Consider the following 14910-nt stretch of genomic DNA (forward strand, 5'->3'; position numbering starts at 1 on the left):
CACCGCAGCTGCCCAGGAGGACGCGGGCAGGGGGCGCCGCCACAGAGGAGACGCAAGAAGCCGGGCTCGGCTGGGGCCCCGCACCTGCCGGCCGAGAGCAGCAGGAACCGGACACGGCTCGGGGGGAGCCGGGCAGCCCCAGCCCAGGGCAGCAGCAGCAACAGGGGCAGGCGAGGAACGTAGCCCGCCATGAGGCAGGAGAGGCTGCTCTGCTGCTGCTGTTTCCCGCCTACAGCCGTCCTTTGCGCCACGCGGCAGGGCCGGTGAAACAGCAGCAGCAGTGTAGCCTCTCTGCCCCATGGCAGGCTACACTCCCTGCCTGCCCCTGCTACTGCAGAGGCTGCCACTGCCCTGGGCTCAGGCTGCCCAGATCCCCCCAAGTGGCGCCTGGTTCCTGCTGCTCTCGGCTGGCAGGTGCTGGCCCCTTGCGTCTCCTCTGCGGTGGCACCCCCCGCCTGTGTCCTCCCAGGCGGACACAGCAGCAGCGGCCAGGGATCCTGAGAGGAGAGCGGCCCTGGGCAAGTGGGGAGACTCTGAGGTGAAGAGGCTGCTGGCGCGGCCCGAGCGCTGGAGACTGACAGGTACCTGCTCCTGCCCCATCCCAGCACTGCCTGCCCCCCAGCCCAGTGCCTGCCCCATAATGTCAGCCACCAGCTCACTGTGACACCAGCTCCCCTTGACAAAGGGCCCCCATATCTTCACAAACAGCTGTCACCGCAGGCCTGACAAACTCACTGCACCCCACACTTGTCTTACAGGGCACTTACCCGCAAAGAGGAACGTGGAAGGGATCTACACAAGGCTGGTAACTTGTCAAGAGTGAGAATCTTTGTAAGATGTGTGTGTAAGCAGAGTCAGGATGAGCTCTACCCTGACATCTGGTGGAAAGAATTTCAGAGAGTGTATTTGCATAGGCACGCCTACCCTATCCCAGACTGCCGAGCTGTGGGACTGCTTGGTGACAAATGACTCACCCTCAGTTGGGTGGTACTTGCTAGACAAAGGACATGGGTTCCAAAACCCAGTGAATTGAGAGAGGCTGGGGACAGGTATCTGTATCTGGTGGTGTAGGCGCCTTGTGTGAGCCAGAAGCACCAGTTCCACCCCCTCCTCTCTCCACTGTGGAATGTCAGAGTTGATTTTTTTTTTATTCCTTCAGGAATCTAAATACAGGTTACTGAGCTGAACTCACTTTGGGCTAATGGTGCACTAGCACTGGGGCTCCCCTACTAAGAGCTGAGATCACTAAGAGTTGAAATCACTAAAGAGCTGAAATTACTGAACTGAGAGCACTGAGTACTGTGCTAACTAGGGGGGGAGCCTGAAGCTATACTGTGGAACAGAGCAGCTGGTGGAGTGGAGCAGTTGTGGGGACAGCTGGAGCGGATCACGGGACAGCTAGTGGCAGCGGAGCGGCTGGCAGAGTGGAGTAGCTGTGGGACGGGTGGAGCGGCCCACAGAGTGAGCGGAGCCGAGCAGTTTGCAGGGAGAACTGGAGCAGCTCATGGAGCAGAGCAGCTGGTGGAGTGGAGCAGTTTCTGAGGACGGCTGGAGGAGCAGAGTGGAGCGGCTGGTGAAGCGGAGCAGTTCGTGGAGAAGGCGGAAGCAGAACCCATGGAGAGGCAGGGCAGTTGGCCCCGGACCACGTAAGGTGCCCCTTTCTACCCAGGCTGGGGGGAGGGACCTCTACAGATAAACTCTCGAACTCTGGAGTGGCATTGACCAGAGACTTTTGGGTTGTTGGACTTTGGGGTGATTGGACTTAAAACCCTAAGGGGAAAAAGGACAGTGCCAAATGTACTTGGAGGTGGGTTTTTGTTTATGGTTTGTGTTATAACCCTGTTTGTGGTGTTTCTCCAATGGGATGCCGCATTGATTCCTTCTTTTATTAAAAAGATTTTGCTACACTCAGACTCCGTGCTTGCGAGAGGGGAAGTATTGCCTCCTAGAGGCGCCCAGGGGGGTGTGATATGTGAGTGTCCCAGGTCATTGGGTGGGGGCTCGAGCCGGTTATGCATTGTGTTACTGAAACGGAACCCCTGGATACTGAACCCAGCCCTTGTTGCTGGCAATTCAGAGGGGCAGAAGGGTTACATGTGCATGGGTAATATAGAAGGAATAATGTATTTACCTTAAAAGTCTACTTTATAGACTTGGAGTAGAAATTAGTCACCAGGAGATAATGACCCTTTGGGGCAAGGGGGATTTGTCACCCTGCCTAACCTGGCTGGTGATGCAATGCAAGGCTCAATTGCTTTGCACAATAGTAAGACTTTGAATGGGACACCATCAGAGGCAATGGCAAACAATTGTAACGCCTTAAAGGTAAAAAAGAAACAACAGCAGTTACCCGTTCTGACAGGCTGTTTATTAGTTTTTGGAGGTTGGGGGGGCGGGGGCGCAAGATGGAAGTTTCACCAAGGGTGCAAAATATCCTTGCACTGGCCCTGGTAGACCTGCCCTTAGAAAAACTATCCACCTCTTATCCCACAATAGGATCCATCTATGAAAACAATAAGAAAATGGTTCATATCCTGTGCGGCATTTTGTCTAAAAACCCATACAGATCAACCAAAGTTGGGCGTTACCCTTATTTAGCCATTTTAGTTTCTTTAGTTGAAGACAGGATCACTTAGGAAACAGTCTCTCATTTGCATACATATACATTTTTTTTCTCTCCCAACCTCTCTAAAAAACTCCTAGTTACCAAACAAGTCACATCCTATTTTCCATTGCAAAGTGGCCCATTGCAAGTTGAGTGAATCAAGAAGAGATGGGTGGGAAAGCTGCAAGTCAAACAAACTAGAAAGATTGAAGGTCAAATTGGGCAAACTGTTACCCCCAAGAAATCTAAGCCACAGGCTTTTGTCCCAAATTATAAACTATACATTCTTTTCTTGTAAATCAAATAAACCTTGAATACAATACTTGAAATAAATCAAACTTTAAAGAAGCCTCGGATAACAAAGGCTATAGGACATTTGTTATACACCAGTGCCATCTACTGGATAGCAGTAGAAGCTGCAGAGAAACCCAGCTAAAATCTGAGGACCCAGTTGGCTGGTACATATCCAATAGGAATCAGAGGGTGGCGCCCTCCAACAAGCTCTGACACTAGGGTATATAAACTGAGGTCATCATGTGCCATGCTTAAGGGAATTGATTGAATCCAGCACAAGAAGCTGCAGAACTGAGTGTGATCAATGCCTGGACTAGCCATGTGGAAAGTACTCTTCCCCCATCCCAGAGTTCAGAGAATGAGATTTCATTTCAAGGATTGTGTTTCCCCTTCTGTTCTTTAGTGTAAATAACTGTAAATTATCTTCCTGCATCTACATTCTCAAATAACCATCTTTAACATTTTAACTGCTTTGTAAGTCCAAGCAGATTGGCCTATGAGAGATTTAAAAGAACTATTTTAAGCAACAAAGAGTCCTGTGGCACCTTATAGACTAACAGATGTGGAGCATAAGCTTTCGTGGGTGAATACAAAGCTTCTGCTCCAATACGTCTGTTAGTCTGTAAGGTGCCACAGGATTCTTTGTCGCTTTTTACAGATCCAGACTAACACGGCAACCCCTCTGTTTTAAGCAGTTGCTTCTAATAGGCTAAACTTGTTCCTTTTGGACCAGTGTAGTCAAAAATAAATAACCACACTCTTCAAAATGCCTTAAAGACAAGGGCACCCTTGGAAGTCTGATAAATGTTAGGTACTAAACAATTCAGAATTGATGGTCATAAATAAATGTAATAAGTAATCTTGGTGATTTGCATTGTTCCTTGGTACAACTGTGGAGTCTCCTCTCCACTCTAGTCTGTGATAATTGCTGGCAAATCTGTATTGTGTGTGTAGTATGCAATTGGGTGTGTCTATGTTTGAGTCATGAACGTTGATGCAGTTCTGGGTGAATTAATAAATTACTGATTGGTTAAGAATAACCAATCCACAGTGATTTGATAAATGGTGCTCAAGTTAAAAGTTGATCTGAAAAGAACCCAGCATTAAGCTGCTAAGCTAGTGCTCCCGGGACTCAGTAAAAGGGCTTTTCCTATTGGATTCTACTATAAATTGGCAAACCTAGTTTGTTAGATTTCAGGTTTAAAAGCTAACTGGCACCCTGGCAAATTCATAAATTGACCCCCTTTCACACTTACACCCTGCCCTCTCCCCTCACACAGAGACCCCACACAGCCTGGCACCCACAGTCCTGCCCTCTCCTCCCACTTTCCACACTATGGCCCCCTGCCCTCCAAACAGAAGCCTCTACAGCCACGCCCTGTAGCCTGCTCTCCCTCCCCAGCCTCCTGCTTTCCTGACACAGCTCTGTCCCCCAGTCCAGCCCCCCAAACATGCACAGCGTCCCATCTCTCACCTTGAACCCCAACAGCCCTCTGTCCCCCCAAATACAGCTCCTCTCACAGGCCAACTCCTCACCCTGCACCCAAACAGCTCCCTACAGTCTTGCCATGCCCTGCCACCCATAGCCCTGCCCCTCACCCTGCATCCCTGCTCCCCCCCCCGACCCCTTGGACCCTCAGGGTCCCCTTAGAGCTGGTGGGAGAGCTCCTTCCCCTACTCCCCACTTTCCTGTTACTCTGCGCAAACCTGATTGGCTGGGGGGAGAGTGCCAGTCAAACAGAATTAACTAACTCCCCCTGTGGAAGGGTTTGAAAGAATTGGGGAGGGGATGAGAGACAAGCCTGGGAAATCGAAGAAGGAAACAAAGGTGAAGCAGGAGCCCTGTGCTAGATAGAGAGGAAGGTGTTTGAAGGAGAACTGGCTCCTGGCAAAAGGGGTCTTTTGTAAATGCCTAACCTGGAACTGAGACCAGCAAGCGTCCCATGATGCTGAGCTCACGCTGCCTGCCAGCACCAGCCCAAAGCACAGGGACAGGTTGGAGTGACTCACAATGGCTGGGGCAGAGTCTGTGTGTGTTTACCCAGGCGTGGGGCTAGGGAAGAGCTGTTTTGCTGTATACTGTGCAGGGGAGAAGGAGTCTCTGTAACCCTGGCTAGAGATCCAGACCTGGGTCTGCTCCAGGCTTTGCCTGGGTTAGATAAGTGTTGTACTATTGAATGTGGTGCTTGTTCTGGGGGTTAACACTGACCTCCCCCAGGAGGAAGGATTGGTGTTTGTGCAGAGGTATAAGAATAGGATCTGGGACCCTTGCCTCAAGCCTAGGCCCATCCCACCCCCCACCCCTGACACCTACCTCCACAGTAGGGGATGGTCTTATGTTCTGCCAGCCCTTGATGTGGGAGGCCAGATGAATGGGGCTCAGCCAGGTACCACCAGCACGGACTCTGGGTGTATGTCTACATAGCAAAAAACTCCCACAGCAGCAAGTCTCAGAGCCTAAGTCTACAGAAGGAGGCCAGCAGTGGGTGGACCCAGGCCAGTGATTTCCCTGACCCCCCCCCCCCCCGAATTTCCCCAACACCCCCCCCCATTTCAATTCCTGGGGAAATAACTGACCAAGCTCTGTTGGTGCTGGATGTGGGAGGCCAGCAGGGGGTGGGGCCCATCTGCTGCCCATGCTGGCCCTGGGAGCCCTTCAGTAGGTGAGACCTGGGGGCCCCCAGCACCGGTTCTGGGAAGCCTGCAGCAAGCGCTGCCCGAATGCTATCTGTGCTATTTCTGGGAGTTTGGCAGTGGGTTGGTTCTGGGTGCTGCAGCTGCCTGGACTGGCTATGGGATGCCAGTAGGAGGTAGCCTTGAATGCTACCAGCACTTGGTGTGGGAGGTCAGCTGCAGGTGATGTTGTCATTATTGGATCTAAAAATCAGATCCTAATTGTAAGGTCAAATGTAAAAAGCGAGTGCCAGTTCCTAACATGTCACAATAAGCTGTAACTTTTTGCCTGCTTGGAAATTAACCAGGGAGAATCGAGTTTTTAATTAATGAATGTTATGAACAAATGCAAAGAGAACCAGACAGAGAAACTAGATCAGTCCAAACTAAAAGGTCCTGCTGATACTGTTCAAGGACTGTTGAAATCATACTTGTAAAAACAGATGATGTGGAGCAGGAAATTGATGAACCAAACTTGACGTGGTGGATATTAGTCCGAACTGCTGTACAAAATAACGATGGGATGAACTATGCTGCCCCCTTTTCCCCTTTTTGGGGTACTTAAATAGGGACTGAAAAAATAATTTTGTCTCCTGTCCTATCTTGCATCCCAGCTTGTCTCATCTCATTCTCCCTGCCCCCAAGACAGAAGGAGCAGACCAGACTGAAGACTTTCTTCCTGAGAGGAGAGTCATTAGGCCTTGCTCTGATTCAAGAACCATTGTTTTCTCACTTGTGAGTCCTGAAAATCATAATGACATACAGTCCTCAGGCCATCAGTGAAGATTCCGAATGACCAGTCCTGCAGAGGCAAGTAAAATCCTGTTCTGTCTCCCTTCCTTTTATGTTACTTTCTCCCACCCCAACCCCGCCCCTTCTCTCACGCTCTCTCTCTTTCTCCGTTTTTCAGCAAGGTTTTGCATAACTAGTGTACTCTTCCTTTTCTGGAGTTGTTTATCAGGTCAAGGACTTTGCAATAGCATTGAAAAGAAAGGAACTCGTTAAATATTTTTCAGCTCGTCAGTCTAATAGTGATTTTTACAATGTTATCACCTTGGACTGTTAGATCAATATATTGTCTTTTATCACCAGGTATTTTCTTAATTTTTTCATGTACTTCTATTCCCTCATATAGTCATTTATTTCTTGGAACCCGAGGTTGGGGGCAGAATTGGTCTGATTGGGCAGAATTGGAATGGTCCTGGGTTCTGCTGTGAGTAGAACCAAAAGAGCAGGATAAGGAGGAATGACGGGGAGTGGAATGGAAAAAGGGGCAGGTCCTTTGGGCTCCAGGACGTGAATCTTTTTATTTATTTTGGCTCTTTTAATTAATGCTTCATCCATTTTCTTCCCAATACTATTGGCATTTTTTACAGTGGAGTTGAACAATGTAGGTTCGTTAATTTCTGGTTGCTTTTAAAATCATCTACTTTTAACGTGCATGATTTCAACGGTCCTTGAACCATATCAGCAGCCCTTTCTCTTTTGGAGTAATCTCGTTTCTCTGTCTGGTTCTCTTGCACTTGTTCATAACATTCTTTTAATAAAAAACAGCTCGATCTGTTTTCCTTAGTTAATTTCTAGGAAGGCAAAAAGTTACAGGTTGATATGACATTTTAAGAACTTGCATGTATCTTTTACATTTGAGCTTATAATTGGGGTAATTTTTTGTGCCCAGTAATCACAACAGTGGGGCCCAAGTGCTGTTGACACAGGCTAGCTAGAGGGTGGTAACTATGGGCCATCAGCACATGCCTCTGGGAGTCCAGCCATGGTTGGGACATTGGTACGCCTGACAGTGGGTCTCAGCGGCCAGCAGGGATTGGGGCCTGGATGCCGTTCATGCTGGCTATAGGATGCCAGCCAAGGATGGGGCCTGGGTGCTGGGAGGCCAGCAGGGGGTGGGGCCTGAGTGTCTCCAGCAATGGCTCTGGGAGTCCATCGGGGACTGGGGCTGGATGCCATTGGCTCTGGGAAGCCAGCAGTAGGTGAGTTCCAGTTTCCATTGGTGGTAGTTACAAGAGGCCAGCTGGGAGTAGTCCTGGGTGCTGCCAGCACTGGCTTTAGCAGTATGTCTACACAACACACTAAACCTGGGCTCTGACTCAGGGTTAGGCCCAAGCCCCACTTCCATCCACATAGAAGTTAATCTGACTTAGGCCAGGAACCCCTGTGGACTCAGGCCCATGTGGTAGGGTGACCAGGTGTCTGGTTTTCCACTGGAACAGCCGATCGAAAAGGGAACCTGGCGGCTCTAGTCAGCACCGCCGACTGGGCTGTTAACAGTCCGGTCCGCAATGCTGCTGGACTAAGGCATCCTAGTCCTTGCCTGTCCTGGGGCATTGCGCTGCGCCCCGACCTGGACCTGCTGCCTGCTTCCAGGGCGCAGTTCGGTGCCCCAGGACAGCCAGGGAGCCTGCATTAGCCCTGCTGCGCCGCTGACCAGGAGCCACCCAAGGTAAGCCAGTGCCTCAGCCCCTTGCTCCAGCCCTGAGTTCCTCCCAAACCCAAATCCCCCTCCTGCACCCCAAATCCCTCATCCCTGGCCCCACGCAAGAGCCTGCACTCCCTGCCCCAGCCCAGAGCCCCCTCCCACACCCCAAACCCCTCATCCCTGGCCCCACCCAAGAGCCTGCACCCTCAGCCAGAGTCCTCACCCCCTCTGCACTCCAACCCCCTGCCTCAACCTGCAGCACCCTCCCACACTCCAAATCCCTCAGCCCCAACCCTGAGCCTGGAGCCCCCTCCTACACCTCAAGCCCCTCATCCCCAGCCTCACCCCAGAGCCTGTATCCCCAGCTGGAGTCCTCACCCCTCCCACACCCCAACCCCCTGCCCCAGCCCAGTGAAAGTGAGTGAGGGTGGGAGAGAGCCAGCCACTGAGGGAGAGGGAATTTAGTGAGGGATGGTGGGGCCCCTGGGAAGGGAAGCGGCCACAGGGAAGGGTGGGCTAGGGTGTTTGGTTTTGCGCAGTTAGAAAGTTGGCAACCCTACCACATGCCCTGCTAAAGAGGTGGGTCAGAGCCCAGGCATTTTGCAGTGTGGATGCAACTCAGTTCTGAGTTTCCAGACTCAGGTCTGGAGAGTCCACCAACCCTGTCCCCACAGTCTCCTAGAGCTGTGCTTCCCAGCACTTCAGTTCTAAAACTTGACACTTGCTTCCCAGGAACTGGATACAACCTCCTGGTTCAATGCAGCTGCTGGATCATCATCGGAGACTGCTCTAACATGAAATATATGGTAGAATGCAGGTAAAACAGAGCAGGAGACATACAATTCTCCCGCAAGGAGTTCAGTCACAAATTTAATTTATGCATTATTTTTTTAACAAGCATCAGCCTGGAAGCATGTCCTCTGGAATGGTGGCTGAAGCATGAAGGAGCATACGAATGTTTAGCATATTTGGTATGTAAATACCTTGCAATGCCAGCTACAAAAGTGCCATGCGAACACCTGTTCTCACTTTCAGGTGACATTTAAATAAGAAGCTGGCAGCATTATCTCCCATAAATGTTAACACACTTGTATGTCTTAGCGATTGGCTGAACAAGAAGTAGGACTGAGTGGACATGTAGGCACTGTACACTTTGTATTCTGTGTTGTAATAGAAATCAATATATTTGAAAATGTAGAAAAACATCCAAAATATGTAATACATTTCAATTGGTATTTTATTGTTTAACAGTGCGATTAATCATGATTAATTTTTTGAGTTAATCATGTGAGTTAACTGCGATTATTCGACAGCTCTAGTTACTACTCTGTTTGGATTTGTCCAAAGGGGCATATTTAACATGTTAATAGCCATTGCTTGAAGTTACTGTTTTCAGTCTCTCTTAGGCCAATTTGCTTGGACTTATAAAGGAGTTAAAAACCTAAAATACAAATGTGTGATGGCTGTGCGTGTACACCCAGCACATGTACACTGCTCAGGTATGAGCACCCATCACGTGCACACATGTCCATCACATGCATGCACACGCATCACACTTACACATACCCTACAATTATTTATGTTAAAGAATAGAAGGGAAAATACAATCTTTGAAATGAAATCTCATCCCACGCTGCTTCTGGTTACCTCTTAACTCCGGGATGGGGGAGAATCCTTTCCACATGGCTGGTGTAGGCATCGGTCACACTTAGTACACTGCAGCTTCTTGTTGGGTTCATGGTGACCTCAGTTTTATATCCCCTAGTTTCAGGTCTCGTTAGAGGAGACACCCTCAGGTTTTTATTGACCACCTGCCAAGTGGAGTGCTCAGATTTCAGCTCAGTTCTTTGCTGTTTCCAGTGGTATGCCATAGAATACGCCGGTGTATAACTTTAATTATTTTCTTATCGGAGGCTTTTTAAGTTTGATTCATTTCAAGGACTGTATTTCATTATTAGCCCATCTTATTAATTGAGATATACCCCCTGTTAAGCAATTTCTGTTAATATTTCAAAGTTATCCCCTGGTTTATATCTTTTAATCTACCTTGTGACAAACAATTCCTATTACTTCTAGAGTACAACAATTATTTACAGCACAAACCAACAAAATCCATATAAACTTCTATGTTTGGAGGACATACACCATACTTTTTTGATTGCATATGAGCATTTCACATTATTTAGAATTTACTTTAAAGCAAGAGACATTCACATACAGAAGGACGTAGATCTGACTCACAAGACAAAAAAAGTGCAGGTTTTAATTTGGGGTAAAAGACAAATTATGCTCTCTATATGTGTTTCACAAGGAAAACAATGCACAGTTTATAATTCGGGGTGAAAAACTGTGGCTTGGATTTCTTGGGGTAACGGGCAGTTTGCTCAATTTCACCTTCCGTCTTACAAATATGCAAGTTAAGCTAAGTAAAAATGACTGCTTCCCCACCCCTCTCTTGCTTCCTCACCCCTCATGAAATGCAATGGGCAATTTTGCACGGGATGGAAGAGTGTGACTCTTAATGGGTAACTTAGAGTTCTTTTAGCTAGGTTGAGAGGGAGAAAGAGGTTTTATCCATATGAAAATTATGAGTGATTCTTGTCTAGGTAATTAACATTTAGCTATTTTCTTTTCTATTCTTGAGGAGAGGAACTTTGGCTGAGCTCTGGGTTTTTAGACAAAGTGTCTTACATGATATGAACCATTTTCTTAGGTCTTGTCTACACAGGGAATGTCCAGTGATAGAGCTATGTCTCTCAGAGATATGAAAAATCCACGTTGTCTCTTTCACTTAAGAATACAAAGGTACCAGGACTTTGGGGGCCTCTGGGAGAGAGCTTGACAGAGGCAAGGGTCAGTCACCATCTTGCTGGAAGACTGTGTGTGAGAAAAGCATCTTGAACAAAATCTTGAATCAAAACTTGGTAGATTAAGTTCGAGACTTTTAGAACCAAAAACATACCTTGTGGTTACATTTCTTACTAAAGTAAGAAATGACGGCCATACAGTAAAATACAGTGATCAACTGCCTTCTCCTGAGGTATAGGTGGGTCACAATGGATCTCTCCTATGAACTCCGGCTGTCCCTTACAATCTCCCATATATTATACACATCCAAATTATTTACTAGTTCTCTTCCAAGTATTAAGTATGTGACTTATACATTATGCTTGTGTGAACTTCAGTTGGCATAACTTGCTGTCCTTACTATTTTCGTGTTGTCATTTCTCTTTTCTGAATAGTTTATGACACAACTAATGCACAGTCAGTGTATATTTAGTCAGGTCACTTTGACCTGTTTCTCTGCATACAGGCTTTTAGGCACTTTCCATTCTTCTTCTACTTGATTTTCCCTAATTGCCTTCTGGCAGCACATTGTGTAGATCTGTTATCTTTCCATTTAAGCACATCCCATGTTAAAAACACCCTGCTTTGTCCTATTCAATAGTTTTAGACAAGTTTGCTCAATCACAAGGTCACTTTAGACAACATTTCACATTTAGCTCAGGAGTCTCTGGGCCAAAGCCACCCTTACTGTCTAACCTTATGCACCAGACATGACTTTTAGCAATTCTCAATAATGTATGTGCATGTAATGAGTGTTTGCATGTAATGGGTGGGTGTATGGGAGTGTGATGGGTATGCCTGCACGTGATGGGTGCTCACACCTGAGTGTGTGTATGTGCTGAGTGCACACGCACAGCATCACACATTTGTAGGCCCATCATATTCATGGACACCCATCACACAATCATGCATCTACTCCATGCATGCACAACCACTATACACAGGCACTCATCACAGGCATATACACCTATCACACATGGACACACATCTATCACACGTGCACATCTATCACATGCAGAGACCCCTGAGGCGCCTGCATAGCCATGACTCATGTGCATCCATCACATGCTCATACTCCCACCACCCACATGTGCTTCCATCTGTCTCACACACACACACACACACACGCACACGAGTGCACACTTATCACACACAGGCATCCATTGGGTGTATGCATCCCTCAAGGACAAGCATGCATCACATGCACAACCTCTCACACATGCCCATCACAAGCGCACACACCCACATGTGGGAACCATCAAACGTGCACAACCATCATATGTTCACCCATCACAAAATTGTACAAACTTCAAACATGCACACACCCATAGCATGTGCAGACACATCATTATGATTGCACATGCTTTACACACATGCCCAGCCATCATAGCTGCATGCATCCAACAAGTGTGAACACAAATCACATGATATACATCATATGCATGTGCACACATTGTGTTTGCACCCATCATATACCCCATCACAATCATGTGCATTCATTGTTCATGCGTGCACTTGTCATGCACCTGCCCAGCCATGGCATGTGTACCTATTACACAACTATTACACAACTTCTTCTCTCATTCACACACATATCGTGTGTTCACCACCTACACCCATCACACACACACACATGCACACTCATCAGATGTGATGAGCATTACACTCACATACACTCATCATACCCGCACACCCAGTGGTTGTTAGGGTTTATTTTGGGTTAATAGGAGTTAAATTGTTATTAAGGGTTGTTAGGAATTATTATAGGATGTTCGTTGGTGTTAGAGGTTTTTTGATGGTGTTAGGCATCATCAGAATTTATGGGGTGTTGTTGGAATTATTAGGATTTGCTAGGTGGCATTAATTGTCAGAAAGGGTTGTTAGCGATTAATAGGGGTGGTTGTTGTGTTTTTGCTGGGTGTTAGGGTTTATCAGACTCTGTTAGTGGTTATCAGGGCATCTGCATCAATCCCTAATAAATCTGACTAACTTCAAAAACTCCAATTAATGCTTAACAGCACCTCACTTTCCCTAATAAATCCTAACATCTGCTACTAATCGCTAAAACCCTAAACCTAACAACTCCTTATAACCTCAAACAAACCCTTACAATTGCTAACAATCCCTAATAACAACTAACAATACCTAACTCAAAACTGACAGCATCTGACAAATCCTAAGAAAACCCAGCAAACTCTAAAAATCCCACTAACACCTCACAACCCTTATTAACAAAACCTAGCAAATCCTGATGACCCCTAACACTGTACATGTCATAATAATTCCTAATAATGCTTACTAACAATGAACTCCTGATAACCCTTACATGTCACCAATAACCCCAGATAAATCCTAAGGACCCCACCAAATAATCCCTCCTACCACCTAACATCCCCTAACAACTCCTAACGTTTCCTAGTATCAGAGGGGTAGCCGTGTTAGTCTGGATCTGTAAAAGCAGCAAAGAGTCCTGTGGCACCTTATGGACTAACAGACGTATTGGAGCATGAGCTTTCGTGGGTGAATACCCACTTCGTCGGATGCATGACGTTTCATACTAATCCCCAACAATGCTTAGTAGAAAATTAACATCTAGCAACTCCTAGTAACCGCTGAACATCTCAGACAAGTTCATGACCGATGCCCAACATCCTGTAATAAAGCCTAACGATCTTCAGTCAAAATGTACACCTACAAACTCCTAATAACCCCGAACAACTGCTAAAACCAGGCCTCACTCGTAGCTGACAAGGGGCACTGGCCCTTCATACCACAGCTTGACTTATTGGACAATTTCTGGCATGTAGGTGTAGATCTAGCTTTAATAAATTGAAGCATTACCTGAGATTTTGCCCCATAAACAGCACTGCAGGTGTTTGGTTTGTCATGGCATGTACCATGTTTTGATATGCTAGCAAGACAGTAATAGCTCTCTGGGCACAGCAGAAGCTAAATCAGTGGAGCAGGTGATTCTTCATCTGAGGTTTCAGGGTTCAAGCCCTGGGTGGTTGGTAGGCTTTTAATTTGTGTTGTACATGAGGAGCTAAATGAATTCCTGCAGTATCCTGGTCAACTCACTGTTTCCCGGAAGCCACTGCAGTTTCCTCGAAAAGGCTTATTTCTCTTGGTGAGTCATTAGTAAGCGGGTTAGCAGTCCAGGTACAGACAATGCAATCTCTGGCGGTTCCAAAGCACTGTGGGACCAGTTCCTGAGAAAGCAAAGGGGGAGATAGGAGAGACATAGAGACAGGGAGGAAAAAGAGACACGAGAGAGACCAGCTAGAGAGAATCAATGAGGCCAGGGGACAGTTCTGCCATCTGAGTGCCGGGAGTCACAGGTGTCCAGAGACAAAGCCATTAGAAGATCCTATGGAGAAATGATCAGCACTCAGGGCTCTGAATCCTCTGATCCGAGTTCTGGTGTCAGTGCTGATTGGTTTGGTGGGAAGAGCTCAGAATCCTATGGCTCTACCTGCCATCTACAGTTATAGTGGAGTTTGTGTTTTGTTTCTGCCTGGTTACTCATACCCACGAGAGACAGGAATTTAGGCCAGCTGGCTTCACCAGATGGCCACAATAGCTTGGGGTGTGGAACTTGACAGTACCACTAGAGTTGCATGCAGTCCTATTGGTTGACCTGTTGGCCGCATTTGTCACTGCTTCACTTGATGCATGCATGCTTTTGCCCCTGCATTTTCCTACACATTTTTACTCTTTCCCACATCATGCTTAAAAGAAGGATGCACAGGGCAAGGCTTAATAGTCAAGGAACCACAGAAGGACCAAGAGTCCCAAGCTGGAGCCCAGCAGACCTTTCCTACTCTGGCCACCTAAACGAGGGGGTGGCTCAATCTGACAGCTGCAAGGGAAGTTGTATCCATGTCAGCCATACGATAGTAGAGAGACCAGCTTTCAAGCTACACAGAGTTCTTAAGGGAAGAGCCTCTGGGCAATTGTGCCTGGACACCCAACATCCCTCCTGTCCCTCCTGCGAGCCTCAGAGTACCATCCCCCACTACCACCCCACTGGTCTCAGGGTACCTCTGGCACCAGTGCC

This window comes from Gopherus evgoodei, chromosome 16 (genome assembly GCF_007399415.2).
Source record: "Gopherus evgoodei ecotype Sinaloan lineage chromosome 16, rGopEvg1_v1.p, whole genome shotgun sequence".
NCBI classification, from domain to species: Eukaryota; Metazoa; Chordata; order Testudines; family Testudinidae; genus Gopherus; species Gopherus evgoodei.